This window comes from Chionomys nivalis, chromosome 7 (genome assembly GCF_950005125.1).
Source record: "Chionomys nivalis chromosome 7, mChiNiv1.1, whole genome shotgun sequence".
Lineage (NCBI taxonomy): Eukaryota > Metazoa > Chordata > Mammalia > Rodentia > Cricetidae > Chionomys > Chionomys nivalis.
Window position 1 is genome coordinate 30,154,384 of NC_080092.1, and position 26,035 is coordinate 30,180,418.

General features: G+C 41.2%; 1 protein-coding gene across 2 annotated transcripts in view; it reads right to left on the minus strand.

The window, feature by feature from the left end:
- The window catches only part of Sgcd (sarcoglycan delta), a 919,076-nt gene that overhangs the window by 674,132 nt on the left and 218,909 nt on the right, over positions 1–26,035 (minus strand). Inside the window, exon 1 of one of the 2 annotated variants that reach the window (XM_057774535.1) lies at positions 12,608–12,650. The exons of the other annotated variant lie outside the window; for it this stretch is intronic. The gene's annotated coding sequence lies outside the window, so the exon portion shown is untranslated. Of the gene's footprint in view, positions 1–12,607; positions 12,651–26,035 lie in introns of those variants that run through there. 2 annotated transcript variants of the gene reach the window in all.

Consider the following 26,035-nt stretch of genomic DNA (forward strand, 5'->3'; position numbering starts at 1 on the left):
TTGTGTTTATTGCTGTAGTTTCAGTACTTGAAATTGTACTTAGCGTGTAATTCACATTCGATAAATATTTATCAGTTAATGAATGAGCAAATTAATGTATGTAAAATGTTCAGCATATTAACACACATAAATGAGAATGGTGTAACTGCTGTCACAGACGATAATGGTTACAGAACAAGCAAAACCGATGAGAGAGAGCCGTAAAATATGGTCATCCTGACAGAGGATGCGTGAACAGATAGAGGAAGTGCAGACCTTTACGGGCTATCTATGTCCCTAGGTGAAGAAGACATCTCTAGTCCAGCTTCTCCTAAGTTTGGGATTCCTGTATTTTCTATATAAGGTCTCACTATGTTACTCCAGCTGTTCTCAATCTCCTGGGCTCAACAGTTCCTCCTACCTCTGCTTTCCAAGTAGCTGGAACCAGATGTGTGCCACACTATGCCCATATCCATGCCAATTGTCTTTCCTTGCCTGGCATGGTAGTGTGTGCCTACATTTACAGGCCTGCCATCTAAACATATGGGAGGCGAAAGCAACATAGTCAGGAGTTCAAGACCATCCTTAGCTGCCTTAGAGTGAGCTGGAAGCCACCCTGGGCTACAGGAGACTATCTCTTAAAAAGCATAAGATGCAGTATATAAACTGATTAGATTGTACTTATATATTAAGGAACAAATACATCTACATATAACCACAATTCAAGAAATACAGGCCATGAACATGAGAAAGAGTAAGGGTGGTGGTTCATGTGAAGGGTTGGAGTGAGGAAGAGAAAAGTGGGAAATATGATTATATTTTAATTTCAAATATGTATATATGTACAATATATATGATATATGTATATCACACATATATCACATATCACAGAAAATAGAAAGAAAGGATTGTCACTCTTTGGCTGTTTGTAGGCTGTGACTGGAAAGAACATAACTCTGCTGGCATCATCAAACTAACCAAGAGAGGGTGATAGGGAAGGAGGGAGGGAGGGAGGGAGGGAGGGAGGGAGGGAGGGAGGCAGGGAGGGAGGGAGGCAGGGAGGGAGGGAAGGATCTGTCTGCCTGTTGTACGACAAAGTCTCTCCATGTTGTCCTGTCTGTCCTGGAATTTACTATGAAGATCAGTGTGGCCATGAACTCATAGAGATTAGTGTCTGCCTCCTGAGATTAAAGGCATGTGCCACCATGCTATGATTGGTGACAGGAATACAAAACAATGAATGAACTTGAGTTGCTTTTTTTTTTAACTCATTTATCAAAATGAATAAAATACACAAAGAATCTTAGAGGCCACCCAACTGATTTTTCCTTATGGAACAGACGTCAAACTTGATGGGATTTAATGAATCTAACCAGTGTCTTAAGGATATTGAATGGTTATTTATAGTGATAGCATTTTCAAGAGTGTACTACTGATGACCGACTAGGGGCAGGGGCTGAATGAGGCATTTATCATCCACTGGATGATTCCATTCCCATTACAGTGTTCCCATTGCATCCTCAAGAAGCATGCTAGAAATTACACTTAGTAAAAACTCTTAGATACTGAGAAGGTTGGGATGGGGTATCAGATGCCTTGAGAGACAGGCCTCATTCCCTGACACCCTGTGTGCCATCTCATATGACCCAGGCCTAATATATTAAAACAAAACAAAACTCAACAAACCACTCACAACCAACATTCCCCTCAAACGTTTTTGTTTCAGAGACAATGTTTCACTGCATGATCTAATATTTATTTATTTAATGGGGATGGGGTTGATGATGGACTTGGGGGCATATGACACAGTGAGGCATGTATACAGGACCGAGTAAAACTCGTTGCAGCCACTTCTACACTTCTACTATGTGAGTACTGGGGATTGAACTCGGGTTATCAAATTGGCAGCCAGTTCCTTTACCTGCTTAGCCATCTCAAGAGCCCCTCTCTCGCATACTGAAGGATGAATGCTCAGATTTGCAGGAGTTCTTATGGGCAAAAACTTGTAAACTACAATTATATTCTAATGGAACACCTTTGCTCAACAGCACTCTATGGGGACAAACCTTACAAGCTCATGCAAATTTATATCAGTTAGCACTGGAGGCTCATCTCTAGTTCGTCAACAGGATAACAATCTCACAGGTTCAAATAGCACATTGTTACAATAAAAATTAGATGCATCCCCTACAGACCTAACAATCCTGAATTGACAGGTGTGAACATGGAAATTCACCAAAATGCATCCTTTATAAAATCAAGGTAATATGACTTAAATGTTCATCGATATGGGACAAAAATTATAGAATCTTCATAGAAACATTATCAGTCCTTAAAAAGGATAGCTTAGATCCACATATATTAGATAAATTTGAACAACACATTACATGGATTGGAGGAGCTATAAGAAGATAAAATAGGCCTGGAAGATGGTTCAGTGGAGGAAAAGCACTGGCTACACAATCATTGAGACCTGACTTTTAATCTCCAGCACCCACATAAAATGCCGGGCATGGCTATGTGTACCTGTGACCTTAGTATTATAGCGGTCAGAGAGGAGCATCTCTAGAGATTGCTCATTGGTCATCTGGCTCAAAAAGACCCTGTCTCAAAGGAATAAGGCTGATAAATCAGGGTACTCAGCAACTCTATCATTCTCCTCTGGCCTACACATCTGTGCATGCTCTACCTGTCCCCCTGAATGCCTGCAACCCACATGTACCACATAGACACTCATACATATAATAAGATAAAGAAAATGTCCCCATGAAAGAACTGTACATGAGAGCTGCATTTTGCTCTATGAATCAGTTAATGACTGCTTGTTCATTCAACACACGGGGAAGACACGTACCCACAACTCACAGGCTGAAAATGAGTAGTACTGTAGTGATGTCAGGGAAAATTTCTTTTATACTCTTTTTATTTTATTTTCCCCGCAAAATGATAGGGTCTCACATTGTAGCGAAGACTGGCCCCAAATGCAGGATCTTCCTGGCTCAAACTTCTATGAATGAATTATGGGCATTATAGGCTTTCCCATCCCATGTGTTCCTTACTTTTTATAATCACATGGATTTTACATAAAAGATATCTTTGAATACCTTTGCATAGTAAAAACCATAGCTATGCCAAGAGTGCTATCCAGAAGCACCCATGTGTCCAGTGTAACTTTACTCTGTTCCTGCCTGACTCGAACTTAATTCCAAGAACGATATGTCCACTAGTCTGGATAGGGAGTTGTCAAACTGGAAGCTCAGAAGCTGATTGTTGAGGTAAGAACAGAAAACACACATGCTCACCCACTTCCTTCACTGCCTTAGCTTGACTCTGAAGAAGCGACAAACATTTCGAAGCCCATTGAGTGACTGCCACCTGCAATGTGGGAACAATCTACAGTTTGTGAACAGCCCTCTGGAGAGAAAGAAAAGGAGCCTTTATGTTGATAGTCATTTCTTCATGAAAGGGAAACAACAGAGCTCCGTGGAAAGGTAAAACACATCCATGGTGTGAGCTGAAACACGGGGATCAAATGCCAACAATGCTCAGGCATGAGAGAGATGAAAGTAGTCCTAGAGCGTCCCTCTAAAAGTCTCCAGGCTCCTACTTCGAGAAGCTCTGCACCATGTCCACCAAATTAAGAGGAAATGGGTTGAGAAGATCAAGGTAGTGAAAGCAAATGCTCTCATCACTCCTGAATGTCCCAGAAGTCACTACTGAGTGTAGCCCAAAGTATAGTAAATAAAACTGATTGGCTGTGTGGCAGAGAACATTGCAGAAACCTGGAGCATCTTTAAAGGCCACTGTGCTGAGCCAGGAGTATTAAAAAGTGAGGCATTTCCTCACTTCACATTTAAATGTGGCAGCTTGGGAGAGAAACCGTACTTGAAATGGATAGGAGTAATTTCCCATCGTTATGGAAGCCCTAAACAACCCCTGACTGCTTATGCTCTCATCTCGTAGCGTCCCGGTAAATTGCAGTTATTTGTTCCAAACAAACAGAAAGGCCCATGTGATAATGGAGCAATTTAAGGCTGGGAGAATATGACACCTGTAATTCAATTTCATGGCAGCTGGTTTCACAACATGCTTACAACACGGGAAACATCTCTCTGAGTGTGACAGCTACACTCTTCCTAAGCTGGGGACTCAGAGGATAAGTGGACTCCAGTGGACAGAGGCACTCACAGCAGGCTGGTATTAACACAGCCTGGTTCCCCATTGTGCTGATATGCACTAGATCTTCAGGGGAGAGGGAGAATTAAGGTTCCTAACACTGACGGTGCAGTAAAGACAGACTGTGTGAAGAGAAAGCTCCAGAACAAAACTGGCTGCCAATTATCACCATCCACAATATATAAGGCACTGAAAGAGGCATGCCCATCCACACCATACATGTCATATTAACATCTAAATCATCCTTTGAACACAAACTAAAGACAAAACAGATTTCAGCAGCAACAGCCACTTAAAAATTGGATCTGTAAAATGAAGCTGTGCAAAGTTGATGATATCAGTGACTTCTAGGTAGCATTAACAGCAATTAGTAGTGACATTAATAGTGCTTGTAGTAATACCAGGGAGCACACAGTATTAACAACATTCAGCGGATTTTCACAAGGGTCAAATTTAAGGGTCGTTATCATCTCTTCCATCAAACATCCAAAGACACATAGCTGATGAGTCTGGAGCTAGCAACTGACTAACTGGCTAACTGACCTGAGGTTTGAGTATATCTTGTTTTCTCAAAATATAACCAAACATCTCAGGAAAAATCTTGCCAAAATGTTGACAGTAAAGGCAGGCAAATTTTGTCAAGCATTTATGGACTTCTGTCTTACACATGTTCTTACTAATTGCTCTCATCAACTCGTTAGTGAAGAAATCTATTTAGTCATCATTACAGAAAACATGGTGATGCAAACAGGTATTCAGCCAGTCTCGCAACTGCACAAGGAAATCAGAGAACCTTAACATGTAAAAATAGTCTAAGCCTTGTTTCTCATTAGGTTCTGAGAGACTGGATTGATGTTGGCATTCAGAGCACTAAAGTGAAGATTTTGGCTTGACACTGACTGGTTGGGCATGTGCTAAAAGTGAGGAGGTTCTGTTGGATTTGGAACATGCATGTAGAATTTACACTTTCAGAAACTTCTGTGTTATGTCAGGGCATCGACAGAGAAATGTCTGTAAAGCGAATTCATGATGTATGAAAGAAGACAGAGACAGAGACCAACATTGGAGCACTGGACTGAAGTCTCACGATCCAAAGGAGGAGCAGAAGGAGACTGAGCACGAGCAAGGAACTCAGGACCGCGAGGGGTGCACCCACACACTGAGGCAAAGGGGATGTTCTATCGGGAACTCACCAAGGCCAGCTGGCCGGGGTCTGAAAAAGCATGGGACAAAACCGGTCTCGCTGAACATAACGGACAATTAGGACTACTGAGAACTGAAGAACAATGGCAATGGGTTCTTGATCCTATTGCACGTAATGGCTTTGTGGGAGCCCAGGTAGTTTGGATGCTCACCTTAATAGACCTGGATGGAGGTGGGTGGTCCTTGGACCTCCCACAGGGCAGAGAAACCTGCTTGCTCTTTGGGCTGAGGAGGGAGGAAGACTTGATTGGGGGAGGGGGAGGGAATGGGAGGTGGTGGCGGGGAAAAGGCAGAAATCTTTAATAATTAAATAAATTAATTAATAAAAAAATAAATAAAAAGCACAAAAACTTACAGTAAAAAAAAAAAGAAAGTGACTTAGTAGATTCGCAAAGTTTTAATGGCACTAGACTGGGGTTAGAACTCAGTGTGGAGGGCTTGATAGCTGTACAAGGTCCTGGTTCGATCCCCAGAAATGCTTAAAACGATAAAAGCAATTTTTGTATGAATAAAAGAGCAAAGCTTATATCAAAGATAAATCAGGCAGGCAAACTTTTTCACCTCAAGCTTCTCTGTGTATTTTACTAAATTACTTGGGAGTTAGAAGATAATAAAAGTTAGGCATAAACAATAACTTGTCAATGTTAATGACTGTGATTATATATACAGCATTAGCTTCCAGAGACACAGAAGAAGATGTGAACTATGATGGGTATAGAAGACCAAAATAACCATAAAGTACCTCTGAAGCTTATAAAACACATTGATGCATCTAAGGAGGGAGCTTTGAAATGCAGGGTTGATGTATCATCAAGTCTTCTTAAGGCAAAGAGAAGGATTCAGAAGCAAGTTCAAAGTATAGGAGTATTGAAGTTTAGGACCATCACAGCCTCAACCTCTCCTCTGGTCCAGAACAGACATGGAATAAAACCAGCCTCAGATCTGAAAGATAGGTAAATGACACTTCCTTCTCTCTGAACAACACCTTCATAGTTCCCACCTTAAATTTAGACTGCCTAAACAATCCAGGAACTATTTGCCTAGAAAGTGACTGACTGTTATATTGTCTCAGGGTTGAGACTCCTAGAGACCAGGAATACTGATAAATCTGTCATTCCCTGGTACAGTAGCTGGAATATGACAGGAACATAGATAGGCAGGGATGAGTGGCCTTTTTCTAGCAGAGCAGGACAAATACCTCAACAGCCAGCCATGAGCAGAGGACTGCTTGTCCCAGAAACATGTAGGGAGTTTGCCTAGAGTTTAGACTAAGAGCCCCTAAAACCTAATCTTGATTCTGTCACTCATAACCTGTGCTGAAATCTGAGACCTGTGCTTGAAGACCCAATACCCTCATCTATGCAACGAGGAACCTTAAGAGAGCACTAATGTATATAAGTAAATTAGCATCGCAGAGTGCAGTAGCATAAATTAGAATATGGTTAGAACAAAATAGTATATTAGACTACATTAGCAAATCTATATTTGCTGCTAAGCATAAAATTCATCTTAAAATAGATGCTCCAGAAAAAGTTAGTTCATCCTGTCTTTCTTTCCTATCTTCACTCCCAACTACCTTAAAGGAGACGCCTCACTTTTGGTGGTATGTTCATAGAAAATCAAAACACATGACAGCAGTTTCCTCTGGCTATAGCATTCACGTTCTCCAGCATCTTTGCAAACTGCTTCTAAGGGAATCAGCGCAGGCACTGTGAAGTTCATGGAAATGAGAAGTGAGGATGGAGTATCTGCCATGACACACGAATACTGACTCAGGCGGGTCAGCTTTTGCAGTTGTTTAGTATCCTGATTCGAGAAGTGCCGGTCACCTTTGTTTTACATAAGAATGATTTGAGATCAACAAAAACGAGAAACTTCCGTGGTTTCAAAAAGAAGTGCATACTGAATACATCCTTACAGTGGGGAGAAGTAATGAAGGATGATGGGGGATTCCTTTTTTGAGTAAGGAGTCACATGCATTTGTGGGGGCGCTTTGTAAAAATCATGATCCCAAGGTTACACTTTAGAATCTTTACATTAAAGAGATAATAATGACACTAAATTTTTGCCCATGAGTTTTCTGTGAGGATTAAATAAACCAGCACATAAGGTAAGATAAGATGGAGATTGCTCAAGAATGTCTTCAACGCTACCAGTGTCCGAGATCAAATCATGGAACAGAGAAGGAACTTCCAAACTTAAAATAAGACTCAATGAGATGTGTACATCACAGGGATTTAATGGCTTTCTGATTTATCCAGATCCTACATTTCATCAAGGTAAGTGTTTTGGAAAGATGGCCAATAATGGACAATAAAGGCACAAATTTTCAAAAATGATTGACTGAAAGATAGGAAATTGAGTTCTTTGTTTTCTTGGTGTTTACTTTTCTCAGTTGTCTGCATATTCTGGGTGTCAATCTTCTACCAGAGCTGTAGCTGGCAAAGACTTCCTGCCTTCTGTGTGCTGCCTCTTCACTTCGTGGACAGGTTCTTTTGCTCTGCAGAAAGCAGATTTTAAGTTCACTGAGGCTGGCCTTGGAGAGGTGGCTCAGCAGTTAAAAAGTGTTTGCTGCTCTAAAAGAGGACTAGATTTTATTTGCAGCATCCACATGAGATGGCATACCTCCTGCAACTCCAGCTCTTGGGACACAGACACCCTCTTGAAAAGTAGTTCTAATTCCAACAGTGTTATTGTTGCTCATCTGCTAAAAGAACATTTAAAGGCAGGGTGCTTCCACAAGTCTTTGGAGGCACACAAGAAATTCTGTCTCCCCTCCCACACACTTTTATTATCCAGCTTTATCATAGAAACTTGGCTCAGAACAGACTTGAACTATTTCCAATAATCAGTGCTAACACCCAGAGACATGGATTTTCTGTCATCTTGGCTGGTGACATTGGTACCTGTCACACTGGCAAAGTAATTCCTAGGCTTATCTTTAGTGTCCTCTGCTCACCCTACATGATCAATGAAAGGTCGTTTTCTTTAATTTGAGGATAAAATAAAAAAAAATTCCTATTATCATAGCATATCCAGAATAGTTTCCTATCCTTTTTTCATGTTTTAAGTTCATTCTTTGACAGTTTCATGCATGTGTTAATGATCCTTTGAGCACACTCATTCATACTGTTCCCTCTTAATCTTGACGAACTCAGTTTTCTTTTCCCTAAACCACTTGCGCTTAGATATCTGTTTTATTTATTGTGATCTACTGATCGAATTGGGTAACCCTGGTGGCCACACCACTCAAGAAAATGATAGCCCCTCTGTCAACCCCTAACTGCTGAAGCTTCTCAAGTCCCTCCCCTTCATGTTTGAATGTTGACCTGACCAGTTTTGCCCAGGGGTCTTGCTCATGTAACCATAGCTACTGTGACTTTCTGAGTAGGATGGCCATGACATGTCCAGAAAACAACTTCTAGTTTTTATAATCCTTCTGCCATTGTATAGCCATTGTCAAGCAGAAAAATAAAAAGTTAACATACAAAATTCAATTGTCATCCTATATATAATGGACAAACGTACTGAGAAAAAAAAAACAGAGAAACAATCATAATTATAATTGTTTTGAGAGAAAACCAAACCCAAACCAAAACACCCCTTGGAACAAACCTAAGGAAGTGAAAGACAGCTGCAATGAAAATCTGAAGACACCGAAGGAGCAAATTGAGTCACACAAGATGGGAAAAGAGTCCTTGTTTGTGGATCAGAAAAATTAACATTGTGAAAAAAACGTAGACCATTCTACCCAAAGCAACCTTCAGATTCAATGCAATCATCACCAAAATTCCAATGCCATCCTTCACACAAATAGAAAAGAACAATTATAAAAACCCATCTGGAAGGCCAAATGACTGGGGCTAGCCAAACCAACCCTGAGAAGAAAGAACAATGCCAGAAATATCTCCATCCCTGAGTTCTTACTATGGTATAGAGACATAATAGCAAAATCAGCAGGATACTGGCAGAAAGACACACATGGACTAAAATAGAGGACCCAGATAAAAACTCATTCAGCTAAAAGCCACCTGAGTTTTGACAATGATTTTTGACAAAAATACACGCTGGAGAAAAGACTACCTCTTCAATAAAGGATAGAGGGAAAGCTCTATATGTACATGCAGAAGAATGAAACTCTGGTCTTATTTCTCACCCTGCAGAAAACTAGATTCTAAATAGTCAAGCATCGTTTTAATCCCACACCTCAATTTTAATACACAAGACCCTTCGTTTTTTATCAGCATGTCTCTTGAAACATTTCTTTAAAGTAGAAGCTTCATTTTCTGCTCCTTCTGTGCCTCCTCATCCATTTAGTGGTGTTTCCTGAGCCTGTTCTATCAATGCCCTCAGCCCCTCACTTCTCTGCAATGTCTTGTCCCACTTGACAGAAGCACAGCCCAGCATTCTGCTCACATGTGATTCCCTGCTGTTCCCTTGATGAATTGTGACTGCTTTCTAAGATGTGAAAGGTTGTGGGCACGGTGACACAGAAACCACTGCACAAGGTCTTCTTGAGGACACTGTGCAGACTTTGACTTGAGAGTGATCTGTGTTAGCAGCAGTTCAGGGAGATCTGACAGGGTCATTTACATGCCATATCCAACATACGCTCGGGGCTACTCATGAAGACCAAAGCGCCACAAAGAATGGCTCAGAAAAATTTCAAATGGGAGACAGTTTAAAGGTTCTCCCAGACCCTTGATAGAACTCTTTATTTAGGATCCATCAGTACCACACATTTCTAATGTGGGAAATTCGATGCTTATGGAGATAAATTATTCACAAGAGAGAAGTAGATTCAAATTCTGACCCTATCATGATTGCTGTGTGTCCATCCATAGATCAAATAAACTTACCAAGCCTTACTTTTCTAACTTGTAATATAGAGTTCTAATTATTCTTAGTTAATATGGTGCTGAGATAATTAAGTGCAATAACGTATTTAACATATACTTAGCACATGACAATTACTTGCACTGATCATTCTTATTATTAGAAAGTCCTCAAACCATAAATATTTGTTTACTTGTCTTTTTAACATGTTTTACAAGTTTTTCTTCATGCATACTTACTCAAGTATCTATCATCTATCTACCTATGCATCTATCTATCCATCATTTATTGATTCGTCCACCTACCTACCTACCTACCTACCTATGCATAAAGCTCAAAACACCATTCTGTTTTCTTATGTTTAAAACAACGCTATTTGTAAAGATAAGGACAAGATTTTAGAATGCTAGTTTAGCACGGGCAGGCCTTGGAGTCAATCCTCAGTAGCACATAAACCATACCTATTAACACATGCACTCAAGAGATGGAGGCAGGAGGAGCAGAAGTGCCCATCATCCTCAGCTAAGTAGCAAACTCAATTCTACCTTGGTTACATGAGATCCTGTCTCAAAAATCAAACAAAAACGTATCACTCTTTTTAATGGTAGTCTTCATTATGTTGAAAAATGTGATTTAAAATAAGGATTTTACTAGTGATCCAACCATAGACTATAGCAAAGAGTTTATGCTTTACTTCATAAACACTGTATATCCTGGGTTGTGTTTTCTTGCCTGCTGTGTAAAGAGTGAATCTTTCTAGGGAATGGTATATAAACAATATATAGTATGGTTTATTGTATTTTTAAACTTCGGCAGTCCTTAGTAATAGCCACAAAGTGTATCTCTTTGTTGACTCTATTATTAAAAATTCCTGCTGATTAAATGCCAAAGGTATAACTGGTTATCTGAATATTTTATAGTGAAGCCTCCTCAATCTATAGGAAAGCATGTTAAATAATTTCCTACTTAAAATGTGCAACTTAAAGCTGCAGTTGAATTAAAATAAGAAATGCCAATACTTGCCAACCAAGGAAGATTATTTTTAATGACAAATTGAAATGCAATTGCCCCAAAATTAGAATAAAATATATAGGATAATAATATCTATGGTAAATTGTGAGACAAAGAGAAGCATATCCAGAGTTTCCCTTAAGCACTATAAACAATGTCCAAATATTGAATTTAATAATAGAGACACACTGGGAGGACTCTAAAGCTAGATAGAGGAAGATCTGGGTGGTGTCTGATATTCCTAATGCATTGATAGGGCATGAGAAATTTCCATCAATAAAATTAATACAATACAACAGATCACTCTTTTTTTTTTTTTTGAGGCAAGGTTTTTCTGTAGCTTTGGTGCCCGTCCTGGAACTAGCTCTTGTAGACCAGGCTGGCCTCGAATGCACAGAGATCTGCCTGTCTGCCCTCCCAGGTGCTGAGATTAAAGGGGTGTGCCACCACCACCCGGCTCAAGCATTCACTCTTAAAAACTCAAAATTATCTTTTCTTCCAACCCATTCCTAGCACATGCTCAAGGCTCATAGAACATTGTTAAAGAGGAGAAGGGAGGATCATAAGACCCGGACACCAAGGATGAGGGCTGTGAAGTGCTACCTTGTAGGCATCATCTGGTGGGAACACTCACAAAGTCCCAACAGCTGCAATGGTCTGCAAGGACCTGCACAAGAGTAAGCCCATGAAGAGTCAGAGATGATATGGGGCCTCGGGGACACTACTTCACCCAGGGGAACAAAAGACAATGGAAGGTGGCTAGGAGAAGACATGGTTGTCTTCAGATTGCCCTCCAATGTATAACTTCACCTCCTTGCCCACACAAGTGATCCTGGTTAAACCTAGAGCACAAAGCTAAACCAAAATCAAACCATGTAGACCTGAAAGTGGTGTAGGAACTTCTGGTGAGGGTCAGAAGCCGTTGGTGGGATGAGGCTAAAAAGAGAGTAGAGGGATGAACGGGACCAGAATGTTTTATAGATTTATACAAAATTGTCCACACACACACCCACAGACAGACAGACATACACACACACATGCACACACACACACACATGCGCGCACAAGAGTACTTTAGATTATCATGTAACAATAAAATAGAATCCAAATGTGGTGAATATTGAATCATCAGGTGCTATGGTTAGCTTCTTATACATCCATAGAAGGTTTTTATATTGAAAGCTGACTCAGCAACCATAGGCCAGAAGGCAATGCAGTCAGGCAGCCAGGGACTGAACCTCAGAAAACATGACACCCTGCACTCAAAATATTTCCTCTTCCTGTCATAAATTGGTTATGACAGGTATTTTGTCATAGAATAGAATAACAAACTGTGATAATGAATTATGTGCTTTTTATATTCAGCTGCCTAGGGTAGGGGTTGGGAGAACCTGGATGTTACCTTTAGCTATAAGCTGGTTCCTCCTTGTATGGAATTTTTCCTGTGGGTTCCCTTAGACGTTCAGATGTCAGACAAATGCCCACATTCTATTTTTCCAGAGGAACCTGAGGAACAATGCAATAAACATGCTTACAACGTACAAGGAGATGAGGTAAAACCCGTTCATTCTTACCAGGATTTTCAGAATTTAAAGTTTCTTTCTTTTCTTTCTTTCTTTCTTTCTTTCTTTCTTTCTTTCTTTCTTTCTCTCTCTCTCTCTCTCTCTCTCTCTCTCTCTCTCTCTCTCTCTCTCTCCTCCCTCCCTCCCTCCCTTTCTCCCTCCCTTTCTCTCTCCCTTCTTCTATTCTTCCTCCTTCCCTCTCTACCTACCTCCTTTTTTTCTTTCTTTCTCTCTCTCTCTCTCTCTCTCTCTCTCTCTCTCTCTCTCTCTCTCTCTTTCTTTCTTTCTTTCTATCTCCCTCCCTTTCTTTCTTTTTTAAAAAAGAAAATAAACTATCTTTTTTCATATTACAAACCAATCCCAGTTCCCACTTCCTCCCCTCCTCCCATTTCCTCCACCTTCACCCTCTCAACCCCCCTCTGCTTTTCAGAAAGGGTAAGACACATTGCTTTGAGGAAGGACCAAGGCCCTTCCTACTATATCAAGACTGAGTAAAGTATCCTTCCAAAGAGAATGAGTTTCAAAAAGCCAGTACAAGCAGTAGGGATAAATTCTGCAGTCACCCACATTTGGGGGTCTAGCTTAGTCCTATGCTGGTGGTTCCTTCCCTGTCCTGTTGGAGCTGGTGAGCTCCCATTAGCTCAGGTAGACTGTTTCATCATGTTCTTGACCTCTTTGCTCATATTCTCTTTCCTCCAACTCTTCAACTGGACTTCGGAAGCTCAGCCCAGTGCTCTACTGTGGGTCTCTGCCTCTGTTTCCATAAGTTGCTGGATGAAGGTTGTGTGGTGACATTTAAGATATTCATCAGTCTGACTACAGGGTAAGACCAGTTTGGCCATCCTCACCACTACTGCTTACAGTCTTAGCTGTGGTCATCTTTGTGGATTCCTGGGAATTTCTCTAGTACCAGGTTTCTTGCTAGCCCCATAATGGCTTCCTCAGTCAAAATCTCTCTCTCTCTCTCTCTCTCTCTCTCTCTCTCTCTCTCTTTCTGCAGGAATTTCAACTGAATTATCTTGAAACCTGTTGAGGAAGAAAGAGAAAGAGGCAGAGACAGAGGGACCAGGCCCTCAAGTGCAGGGGCTGACTTTCCCCTGCAAAGAGCAGATAGATCACTGTCAGTTACTAGTAGTAAATAGTAGGAGGAGGTGTGTGTGTGTGTGTGCATGTGTGTGTGTGTGTGTACTTGCAGGAGAGTGTATGGACAGATAGAGAGCCAAAAGAGTTGAGATAGGGAAGGAGGGAAGAATGCCGTAAAGAAGGAAGGGAGGAAGGGAAGATTTTTAGAATAAATAGTAGGAGGGAAAACAAAGCCAATCTGCAGCACATCAGAGCAAGCCCAATAAACTCCAATATTATATACATATATATATAATTTTTAGACCTGTGAATAGTGGCATTTGTTTGTTTTATGCTAAAATAAGTGTCCCTCTGTCTTGTCTCTGTCCCTCTGTTTCTGCCTCTTTTTCCTTCTTCCTCTGTCTCTCTCTAGTTTCAGGGTGAGACTAAGGGCTTGGCTTCTGAGGCAGAAAGTCCAGAAAACAACTTTCTAAAGCTCACCAGCATACAACATAAACATCATCAATTCATTTTGCTCTGATGTCATTTTCTCACATGGAAAACCAGTAGGATAAGAAGCCCACCCTTCCTGGGGCTGCTTTTGGAGTTAAGAAAGTATATATGCAGGAGCCTTGTACTGCGAGCTCCTCAATGTATATGCAGGAGTCCTGTACTGCGAGCACCTCAGTAAACATGCAGGAACCCTGTACTGCTCGCTCCGCAGTGAATAGGCAGGAGCCCTCTACTGCCTGCTCCACCGTGTACAGTTAGCATCAAACATAACTCTGGAAATATTTATAAGGCTTCCACTAAGACTTTCAAATGTTATTTTAAAAAATGTCTCCTGAAACATTAATTGAATATATAAAGGGTTTTCATCATTTAATGGAATTCTAGAAACTCAAACTTATTTAAAAGGAAGCTCAATGAAATTCTCCCAAAGGTCAAAAGTAAAGAGACACAAGGTACCTTTCCCAGACCATGAAGTCCCCAGACTCTTCTCAGTCAAGCTATATGAACCCAGATGTGATAAGAAGTCCCTTTAGGCATAGGGAAACAGGAAAGACGGAGCCTGACATGGGAGAAAAGAGACAATGCCAGCTTGAGCTCTGGCACAGGGCTTGCCTCATAAATACAAATTGCATAAACGGAGGAAGAAAGGAATAGGACTAGAGACGGCAGATGACTGTAGAAAGCTGATTCATGTCCTAAACGACGTCACCTTACACTGAGAACTGAGGCTGTGTGCCTTCAAGTAATCTCCCCGGAGCTGAATGGTACCACATGATTTTCACAGTCTACAATGAATTTAAGTCTGCCTGAGATTGACTTACAGAGAAAGACACACCAGCAGGAAAGGAGTGGTCTGTGGAAACTGTAAGGTGTGGGAACTTTGAAAAACAAAACAAAGAAATCCTCAAGTCTTAGGCATGTATGAGATAGGATAGCTTGGGATAGGATTGCATGAAAAATTTTGCTTTGAATTAAGTTGGGGAACTTCCTACTTTACCTCTGTTCTACTTGTACACCACACAATCGTCTCCATTACTTATTAATTTATTGTTGTGTGTGAGAGAGAATATGTGTGTGTGCGCACATGTGTGTGTGCCGCAGCCTGAGTATGAAAGTCAGAGAACAACGTGCAGTAGTTGGTTCTTTCCACCCATCCTAGTGCCGCAGGAATAGAACTCACATAAAGCAGCCTTGCCAGCACAGGCCTTGAACATCTGAGCTAGCTCACCAGTCACCCTGCCTCTGTTATTTCAGTTCGCACGGTTGGCATGTGTTCCCAGCTCACAGACAAACAAATTGAGACTCAACTTCTGAAATGCCCCCAGCACATCTAACTGAATGGCTGCATCAGGACATAATGTTCTGAATTGAACATTTATGTTTTCAACCACTTTTTATATTGCTTTTCTAATAATATCTATTTTGTGGATACTTTGGATACAGTGTGCAAGATTTTATCCTCTGAGTAAAAGATAGCGGCCATGTCCTTAAAGACACACAAAACATAACTGTGAATTTGCTAAGGCAGAATGGAGGGTGGCTGTGTCTTTTTGCTCTCAATCACCATAACGGGCACCCAAGTTAAAGACAAAAGGTTCCTCTGACTCACAGCTTTTGAAGTTGTTGACATTTGGTTTTTCAGGTCAGTGTTGGGGCAAGAGCCCAGGATGGAGTGAGCCTGTTCACTTTAGGGCTATGGAGCAGATGGAAGAAGAAAATGAACCTGGGATCATTTATACCCTTCAAAGTCACAAATCCACTAACTGGAGACCACTCAGGAAAAGCCACTTTCTAAAGGCTCCATAACTTCCCAGAAGTGTTGGCGTGGTGTTAAGCCTCTATGCTATGGTCCTTTGAGGACCACTTACTCTCTGAACTGTAGCAGGGGAGAAACTGAATGTCGCAAGCACAGACTGCCTGGTTTTATATCCCAGCTCTGCCAACGTCCACCTGGAGAACCTTAGGTGTCTGACATCTTTACGCCTCAACCTCTGCATCTGTCAAGTGGGAGCAACAACAACAAACATGTCTCCTAGTTCTGTGGTGAAGATAACTTATTTCATGTGCATAAAAGGCTCAAAGCAGGAATGATCACAGGGAAAGCAACCATGGGAAGGTAGGTTCTGCTAGAATAATACTTTGGAATTAAGCAAACAAACAAAAACTATATGACCCACTGAAACCCTGGAAACAGCCCTGAAGCAGTAGGACTGACAAGATCCTAGCGTGCTAGCTAGAAAGATCATCATATGTCATGGTGGATTCGGCTCCCATTCTTCTACATGCTGTCTACAAGTGTTCTTCTCTGTGGGGTGCTTGGAGTCTCTTAGCTGTTGAACTTAGTCCTCACTCTACTGAGAAAAGGAAATTTTTGACAGAACCCCCTCTAAACTTGCCCAATATTACACCTGCCTACATGACTGCATCTGCACCCATGTTGCCATCCATATCACTATAAGAGAGACATTCACATTCTATCCATTTTCCATCAGAATATTGGTCTAAACTTATAAACCTGCTGTATTATGCCAAAAGGGGGAACTAAGGCCACGGATGGAATTGAGAATACTATTCTGTTAGTTTTAAATTTTGAGGAGATCAACCTGATTGCATAGGTGAAACAATGGGATCACAGAGATCCTTATATATGCAGGATGGAGGCAGAAGAGCCAGGCCTGAGAAACCTCATGAGAAGAACATTTGGGCCACTGTTGCTGTTTTGAATGATAAAAGAAAGATATAACCAATGAATGAAGATGACTTTTGACAGCTGGAATAGACAAGGCTTTTTCTCTGTGTGTCTAGAAAGAGAAGGTGCTTGGGTAATACCTGAATACAAGCCTGGAAAATGTATTTCAGACATAGACATAAACCCTGGCTAACTATAGACATACTTGGAAGTAAGGGAACTCCATGGTTGCCTCCCATGTGAACTAGAGATCCACTTGACTTGTTTGATGACATTGTGGGGAGATTGTGACTTTGGAGGTGGAGGCTCTTTTTTTCCATGAGAGACATGTCCAGACTGGAGTGCCATCAGCTGTACATACTACAAGACACTGAAGGAAGGGGGACTTAGTACAGGAGGGGATCTGAACATCAGATCACAGAATCCACGACAGGGTTCACCACTTTCTCTGTCTTCCACCTGAAGCTGTCCTCCTGAAGACCATGCGATCTCTCTTCATATCAAAGGCTGGTGCCCAGTGAGTCTCCCTGACCACCTCATTCCAATCAGTGTCACTCCCCCACTGTGGCACTTTCGAAATAAAACTTCCTTGGTTTATTTCACCCACACAGCACTTAACTGAAACAGAGGTTTTCACTAACAGCATGTGTACAGGCTGTCTCCTTTCCACTAGGCAGAAATGTATATGCTTTTGTGAAGACTCGTGCACGCACTGCTCACTGATTTCTGTTTGCGGAGCACCTGCTGTCTAGTAGATGCTCATCAAACAAATGTATGAGAGTCAAGAGGGTTAGTGAAGTTGAGCACTCCATCAAGGGCCTGTAATAAGAATGATCATCATTAACATTCTAGATGTATATCCAAGTTTATGGTACTCTATGAAATCCAGAGGTCTCAGGTTGTATTTTTCAACAATAGGACAACTCTTCTCACTTATCTCTCTTCTTTTTCATTATAACTTGAGAATAAAATCAAATATTAAATAATAAAGATGGTTTTCTGTAGCTGAAGAGATTCCTCAGCAGCAAAGAGCACTTTGTTACTCTTGTAAAGGACTCAGATAGGTCAGCACCTGCTTGGTGTATTGACAGTGTGTATTCTTCTGTCATATGTAGGCAATCAGCATACACACAGTGCAAATGCATACATGCAGATAAAGTACTCATACACATAAACCAGGATAAATAAATTGAAAGAGCTTTTGTTTTGTTTTTTAAGCAATACTATGACTCTTCAAGTTAAGAGAGAAGTGTGCAGAGAAGAAAAAGTGCAGTCATACTTTGATTCAAAATGCATGACTTGGAAGCTGGATATGAGATAGCACAGCTGCTGATGTGTTCGCCGTAGAAGCAGTGAGGACCAGAGTTCAAACCACAATAGTCATGATAAACAACAACAAAAATACAACTATATAAAGAGAAAATAAATTGGCCTAATGGTGTGTTTTTAATTCAGTCACTGAGGAAGAGGAGATAGGAGAATTCCCCAGACTCACAGGCCTGTCAGCATAGCCTGGGCCATTTGAGCTCTAGGCCAGTGAGAGGCCTTGTCTCAGATAAAATCATGCATGGTACCTGGGCAATGACACTGAGGTTGTCCTCATGCATGTGTGTGCCTCTGCACACACATGTGAACACATACATACATACACACAAAAACACATACAAGTAAACACATACACAAATCCCTCATAAGAGCTATCAAAAATGAAGATTTCTCCCAGAATATTCATGATTCAAGAAAGATACTCAAACGAAGTCGCTAGCACCACATGTCAGATACTGTAAGAAGCCTGAGCTGGAATGAGGAAACCAGGCTTTTTCACATTCGGCTAATTTCACCCTAAAACATACATTGAAGCAGTAAGAAATCTGTGACTCAAGGGAGTGAAACAATGCTATTCATCCAAAATCAAACTTCCTCTTCAGGCTTGATATCTGATAGGAAAAAAAATCATCACTACATGCTCCACAAATCATGTTTTAGATAGTATCTGAAAGTAGTGAGGAGAAGTAGAAGTTCAGTCAAAACAGAAAAATCATTGAGTATCTCGATAAAATACTAATTTAACAGAAGCAATTTCAATTACAACGACAGGGAGATGTATGTGCGCCTCTTGTTCCGTACGGTGAACACTCGGCAACAGAGAAAAAGCTGATAGAAAAATTTTAAAACACATTCTGAAAATCACTCCATCAAGCCACTCAAATTGTACTACAAGACTTTCTTAAGCTGTTTGGTCCTAACGTGCAGGGCTAGTAACAGAGCAGCCTCTTTCTCTGGTCAGGATGGACCAGGGAGCAGGGAAGGAAAGCAGCTGGAAGGGCTAGAGAGTTCTTCTTCAGTGTGGAGAGCACTTTCTGTACAAGCATGAGAACCTGAGCTTAGATCCCACCACCCACACAAAGCTGAACATAGTAGCATGTGTCTAGTACCCCAGTGCTCTTTCTGCTATGGAGAGATGGGAAAACCAGAAACGGGAGGAATTCCCTAAAGCTCAAGGGTTAAATAGCTTCTCATTGGAGACCAACATCCAAGGTTATCTCTGACCTCACATGCCTCCTATGGTACATGCATGCGCATGCGCATACACACACACACACACACACACACACACACACAATTTTCAAGTAGGTAAAATTACAACTCCAAAGAAGGTTAAAAAAAAAACCAACAAATCCCAACATCAGTTACCATGTCTTTGACCCTGTTTGGATAAAAAGTCTTTACAGATAAATGTAAGTGAAGGATCTCAAGACAGGAACATCCTGAATTTATAAGGTGACCTCTACAATGTGAATCTTTATGAAAAGAAACACACATGGAAGAACACACGGCCTGTGCTATCACAACAGAATAACAGTAAGTATCAAAAACTCTACAAGCCATGAAGAGACTGTTGTCTAGAACAACAGCAGGGAGTCTGGTCCTGTCAGTACTTTGACTTTTAATTTCTGCTTTCTAAATTTATGGAAAATAAGTTTTTGCTGCTTAAAGGAACCAACGGTTTGTTATGGTTGCCTTGGGGGAACTAATAAACATTCTCAAGCTGCTGGCAACCAACACCCATCCCTGCAGCACTGTCTAAGTGAGCTCAGGGCGGCAGCCATTGCTGAATGCAGCCTCAAAGCACTAGCGGTTTGGATTCCTTCTCTTCAGAGTTGATTAAATTGTATCTTTTATTTTAAAACTTGATGTTCCATCGGTCACAAATATTCCTAACTTCAAAAATAATCAAGCTTTAAACAAGTCAGCTGCCAAGTTCATATAACCACCTCTTGCAGGGTGGAAAAAAAAAATCTGCGATAGTTTTAAAAGAAATCGTACGAAGGGGATAAATCATGAACACAAATATTTCTGCCCTTAGGCATGCCTATTCCCGTTAACCACAGGGACATGGGGGCCCTGGCAGGTGGAAGAAGGGTACAGGAAGGAAAACCAGAAAAACAAGGAGGCAATTTTAGTAGCATACTGAATAGAGCAATCCAAGATTGTAGAGTGGAAACCTTGTTTCCATGTCTGCTTCCTTTTACTTTTCCATATGGTAGTGTGTCTACTCCTTTGCCTTTTATTTGTGCATACTGCCAATTTTACACCGTATATGCTTAATCCCATATACTTAAAAATGTCAGTTTTACATGATTGTTATTACAGGACAAGCACTATGTCATAATTTCCTTTCATTATACACCAGCTATTTTTTTTTAACCAAAGAGAAGTAAAAGGTAGATCATTAAAGAAATTAATTGTTGGGACTAGGGAGATGGCTCTGCAGTTAAAAGCACTTTACTAGCAAAGGACACTATCACTAAGACAAAAAGGCACCCTACTGACTGGGAGAAGATCTTCACCAACCCCGCAACAGACAAAGGTCTGATCTCCAAAATATATAAAGAACTCAAGAAACTAGACGTTAAAATGATAATTAACCCAATTAAAAAATGGGGCACTGAACTGAACAGAGAATTCTCAACAGAAGAAGTTCGAATGGCCAAAAGATACTTAAGGTCATGCTCAACCTCCTTAGCGATCAGAGAAATGCAAATCAAAACAACTTTGAGATATCATCTTACACCTGTCAGAATGGCTAAAATCAAAACCACCAAGGATAGCCTTTGCTGGAGAGGTTGTGGAGAAAGGGGTACCCTCATCCATTGCTGGTGGGACTGCAAACTTGTGCAACCACTTTGGAAATCAGTGTGGCGGTTTCTCAGAAAAATTGGGATCAACCTACCCCTGGACCCAGCAATACCACTCTTGGGAATATACCCAAGAGATCCCTTATCATATGACAAAAGCATTTGTTCAACTATGTTCATAGCAGCATTATTTGTAATAGCCAGAACCTGGAAGCATCCTAGGTGTCCTTCAATGAAAGAATGGATGAAGAAAGTGTGGAATATATACACATTAGAGTACTACTCTGCGGTAAAAAACAATGACTTCTCGAATTTTGCATGCAAATGGATGGAAATAGAAAATACTATCCTGAGTGAGGTGACCCAGACCCAAAAAGAAGATCATGAGATGTACTCACTCATAATTGGTTTCTAGCCATGGATAGGGGGCCACTGAGTCTATAATTTGTGGTCCTAAAGAAGCTAAACAAGAGGGCAAACCCAAGGAAAAACATATAGTTATCCTCCTGGCTATGGGAAATAGACAAGATTGCCGGGCAAAAAATTGGAATCTTGGGGGTAGGGTGGGATGGGGGTAAGGGGAGATGGAGAGAGAAAAGTGTGAAGGAGAGGATGAGGGGAACTTGGGGAAACGGGATGATTGGGGATATAGGAAGGTTGGATAGGGGAGCAGGGAAACTCATATCTTAGTTAAGGGAGCCACCTAAGGGTTGGAAAGAGACTTAAACTTGGAGTGGCTACCAGATGCCCAGGGCAATGTCCCCAGTTAGTTCCTTGGGCACCTGAGGATAGGGAACCTGAATTGAACCTATCCTATAGCCATACTGATGAATATCTTGCATATCACCATAGAACCTTCATCTAGCGATGGATGGAGATAGATACAGAGACCCACACTGGAGCACCGGACTGAGCTCCCAAGGTCCTAATGAGGAGCAGAAGGAGGGAGAACATGTACAACGAAGTCAGGACCACGAGGGGTGCACCCACCCACTGAGACAGTGGGGCCGATCTATTGGGAGCTCACCAAGGCCAGCTGAACTGTGACTGAAAAAGCATGGGATAAAACCGGACTCTCTGAACATGGCGGACAATGAGAGCTGACAAGAGGCCAAGGACAATGGCACGGGGTTTTGATCCCACTTCAGGTTCTGGCTTTGTGGGAGCCTAGACAGTTTGGATGTTCACCTTCCTAGATCTGGATGGAGGGGGGCGGAACTTGGACTTTCCACAGGGCAGGGAACCCTGACTGCTCCTGGGACTGGAGAGGGAGGAGAAGAGGAGTGGGGGGGAGGGGGAGAGGGGCAGGAGGAGGGGGAGGGAAATGGGAGGCGGGGAGGAGGCGGAAAATTTTTTTTCAATAAAAAAATAAAAAAAAAGCACTTTACTCTCACAAAGGACGCCTATTCAGTCGCCAACACCCACATTAGGAGGCTGACAACTATCTGTGACTCAGTTCCAGATGATCTAACACCCTCTTCTGACCTTTATGAGCACTTCAAAAATGTGGTACAGGCTCATGCACACACACACACACATACACACACACACACCACATACCACATTTTAAAGAGGTAACTATCAAGACTCCTGGCAATAGTGGAGAGGGAACCAGACAGAACTGGCCTTCCCTGTAATCAGATCAGTGAATTCCCTGACTATGATCAGAGACTTTATTCAGCAACTGAAGGAACCAGATACAGAAATCCACAACCAAGCACCAAGCTCTGGGAATCCAGTCAAAGAGAAGGAGAAAGGAATATATGAGCAAGGGAGGTCAAGATCACGAATGATGGAGAAATCTACAGAGACAGCTGAACCAAACTCATGGAAACTCATGAACTATAGACCAACAGCTGTGGAGCCTCTGCTGACTGAACTAGGCCTTCCATATGTGGGAAACAGTGGTGAAGCTTGGACAATCTGTGAGGCACCTGGCAGTAGGACCGGGATCTATCGTTGGTGCATGAGCTAGCTTGTTGGAGCCTATTCCATATGGTAGGATTTCATGCTCTGTCCTAACGCAGGAGAGAGAGGGGGGCTTGGTCCTGTCCCAACTAGCCAGACTTTGGTGACTTCCCATGGGAGCCCTTACCCACTGGAAGGAGTGGAAGAGAATTTGACTAGGCAGCGGGGTAAAGGAGGGGTGAGAGGAAGAACTGTAGATGGAATGTAAAATGATATTAAAATACTGTGTTAAAAAGACTGATGATGCGAATTAGTTGGTATAGCACTTGCCTAACATGAGTTCCTGCATTGGATCCCCAGGGCTACCATTACCACCAAATAGCAGTAACAGCAACAATAATAAAAGTATTAAGTTATTGTATAAAACATCCTTATGAGTTGATTGATGCTTGTTCTAAAATTCTAAGTATTTTGATTAATTAATAAAAAAGAAGGTGTAGGTTAGTGTAAGAGCAAATTTACAATAGATGGTACAATGATCACATGTATGTGCAGACCACTATTCCTCACTCCCTTTAACATACAGCAGAGCTACTAGGCTATGAAATAATAATGGTAACAGCTTCCATCACATCTGAGTGTTCTAAGAATACACGATTGTTTTTTTTTTTCCTAAAAGGAGCCCAGCAGATAGGTGAAATTGTCTTCAGTATAACACATCACATAGTATTTACATAGGCATTGTTAGAGCTTCAAGTCTCTTGTCAAATGCCTACATCTGAAATATTACCCAGCAGGGTGAATCTGATTAGTTGTAAGGCAACCCTGTTGAAGGATACTTCAAACGTCTTTGAAAAAAATCATCATGGTATTTATCGAACACTTATTCTAGTTCAGCCATTGTTATAAACTTTACATTCAATGAACTAAGTCATCAAAAGCAGGGAATTAAGTTCAATTGACTGGATTACATAGTACCCAAACATTTGAGCAGATGCTATAAAAGTGAGTCTATATGAGATTAATATGAACTAGTAGATTAGCCATGGCTAATTATTCTCCCTGATGTGAGTGGGCTTCATCCAATCAACTGTAGAAAGAAGCAAAAATGCTGAGTAAGGGGGAACTCTTCCTGACTGCCTGGTCTCAGATATGTCTTTTCTGTCCTTTGGACATGGGCTAAAACGCTGGCTCTTGAGTCAGACACTTAACAGCTTTCCCACTGGACTTTATACCATAGAGTTCTTGGCTCCAGGCTTTTAAAATTAACAACTGCTACACAATGATTCTCATAGGTCTTAGAGAATGAAGATCTTGGGGTACCTTAACCTTATAGTTATATAAACCAAATTTATTACAGTATGACTTACTGATTCTGTTTCTCCAGAGAAGACTTACAGTAACTGACTCTGTTGACTAGACAGAAACAAAGGAAAATATTTAAGGAGTAACTTCTCTGAACTAATTTTTGGGATTTTTGGGAGTTTGCAGTGGTGTGAATGAGATGTCCCCATATTCTTGAACATCTGAGTATTTGGTCCCTTGTTCAGGGGAGGTGTGGCTTTGCTGGAGAAAGCATGTTTCTGGGGACAGGTTTTGAGTGTTCAGAGACTCCCACCATTTCAGATTTGTTCTCTCTGTTTTCTGATTGCAGTTTGTGATGTAGCTTTCATCGACACTGTCAACACTGTGAAGGTGGACGAGCATCCAGAAGAATGCCAGGATCTCTCATCTCTTTAAGCCAAACCTTAAGGATGGAAACTACAATTACTATAACTGAAAACACCTCAATGGAAGCCTGTGGGCTGTGGGGCGTGCAGAAGCCAAATGACAACAGTTGCCTACCAAAGACAAAGTGGGCAGTGAAATAAAGTTTATCAGGATGTTTCTAGAAGAGAGGTAGAAGTCTAATCCCTTTTTATCTCATCTACATAATCAGAAAAGTTCTAAAGAAAAGGAAAAATTGCCTTCATTGAATTAAAGTCCTTTAATTTCCATTTCCAGACATGAGTCAATCTACAGAACTACAGTCTGCTGAGTAAAGGAAATGCTGGGTCACCTTGGGGAAAGACATCAGAAGACTGACAAAAAGCCAAACTTTAATTATTTTAAGCATCCTTAAAATGTATTTATAAACTGTGAGAAGAAGAAGAAGAAGAAGAAGAAGAAGAAGAAGAAGAAGAAGAAGAAGAAGAAGAAGAAGAAGAAGAAGAAGAAAAGACTAGAGGATGCTGAGTCTGAACTGATGCTAATTCCAGCATACTCCAAATATTACTATGGCCTAATAAGTCAGAGGAAGGATTAGGATTAGAGCTGAAAATAACAGTGATATATGACTAGCTAACTGAGGTCATCTTACACTGAACCCCCAAGTTCAAACAGTTTGTAATTTTCAAGTTCTGAAGTGCATAATTCAAACACATATACTCAGCCCCTGGCGGACTCCCCACATTATTCTCTGATCTGTGGAGTAAGAATTATGGTGGAAACGCCAAATGTGAGCCACCAGGGTTGACTTTGACTAAGAAAAGGTAAATCAAAACAAGTAAAACAGTATCTCATTCCTAGAGGGACCACAAAGGCCATTGCCACTACTGACACTTGAACTGCTCGAGGGTGATCATTTCTGGCACATTCCATTCAACTCACCTACTTGTGCAGCTAAGTGTGGAGAACACAGATGGATCTTGGAGAAAGACAGTAGGTGATCATAAGTTTACCAGGTGGTAATTCCAATTAAAGCTGTTACAACAGATATGTTTCATTGCTTGAACAAATTAATATATCCCCTGGTAAGTGGTACATAGCTGTTTATCTTTAAAAAGTCTTTGTTGTCATGACTATCAAGAAAGAAAATCAGAAATAGGGTTTTTTTTTGTTTGTTTGTTTGTTTGTTCGATTGCTTGATTTCATCTGGTACAGACTATAATGCACCTGCACTTTCCTATCTCATGGGC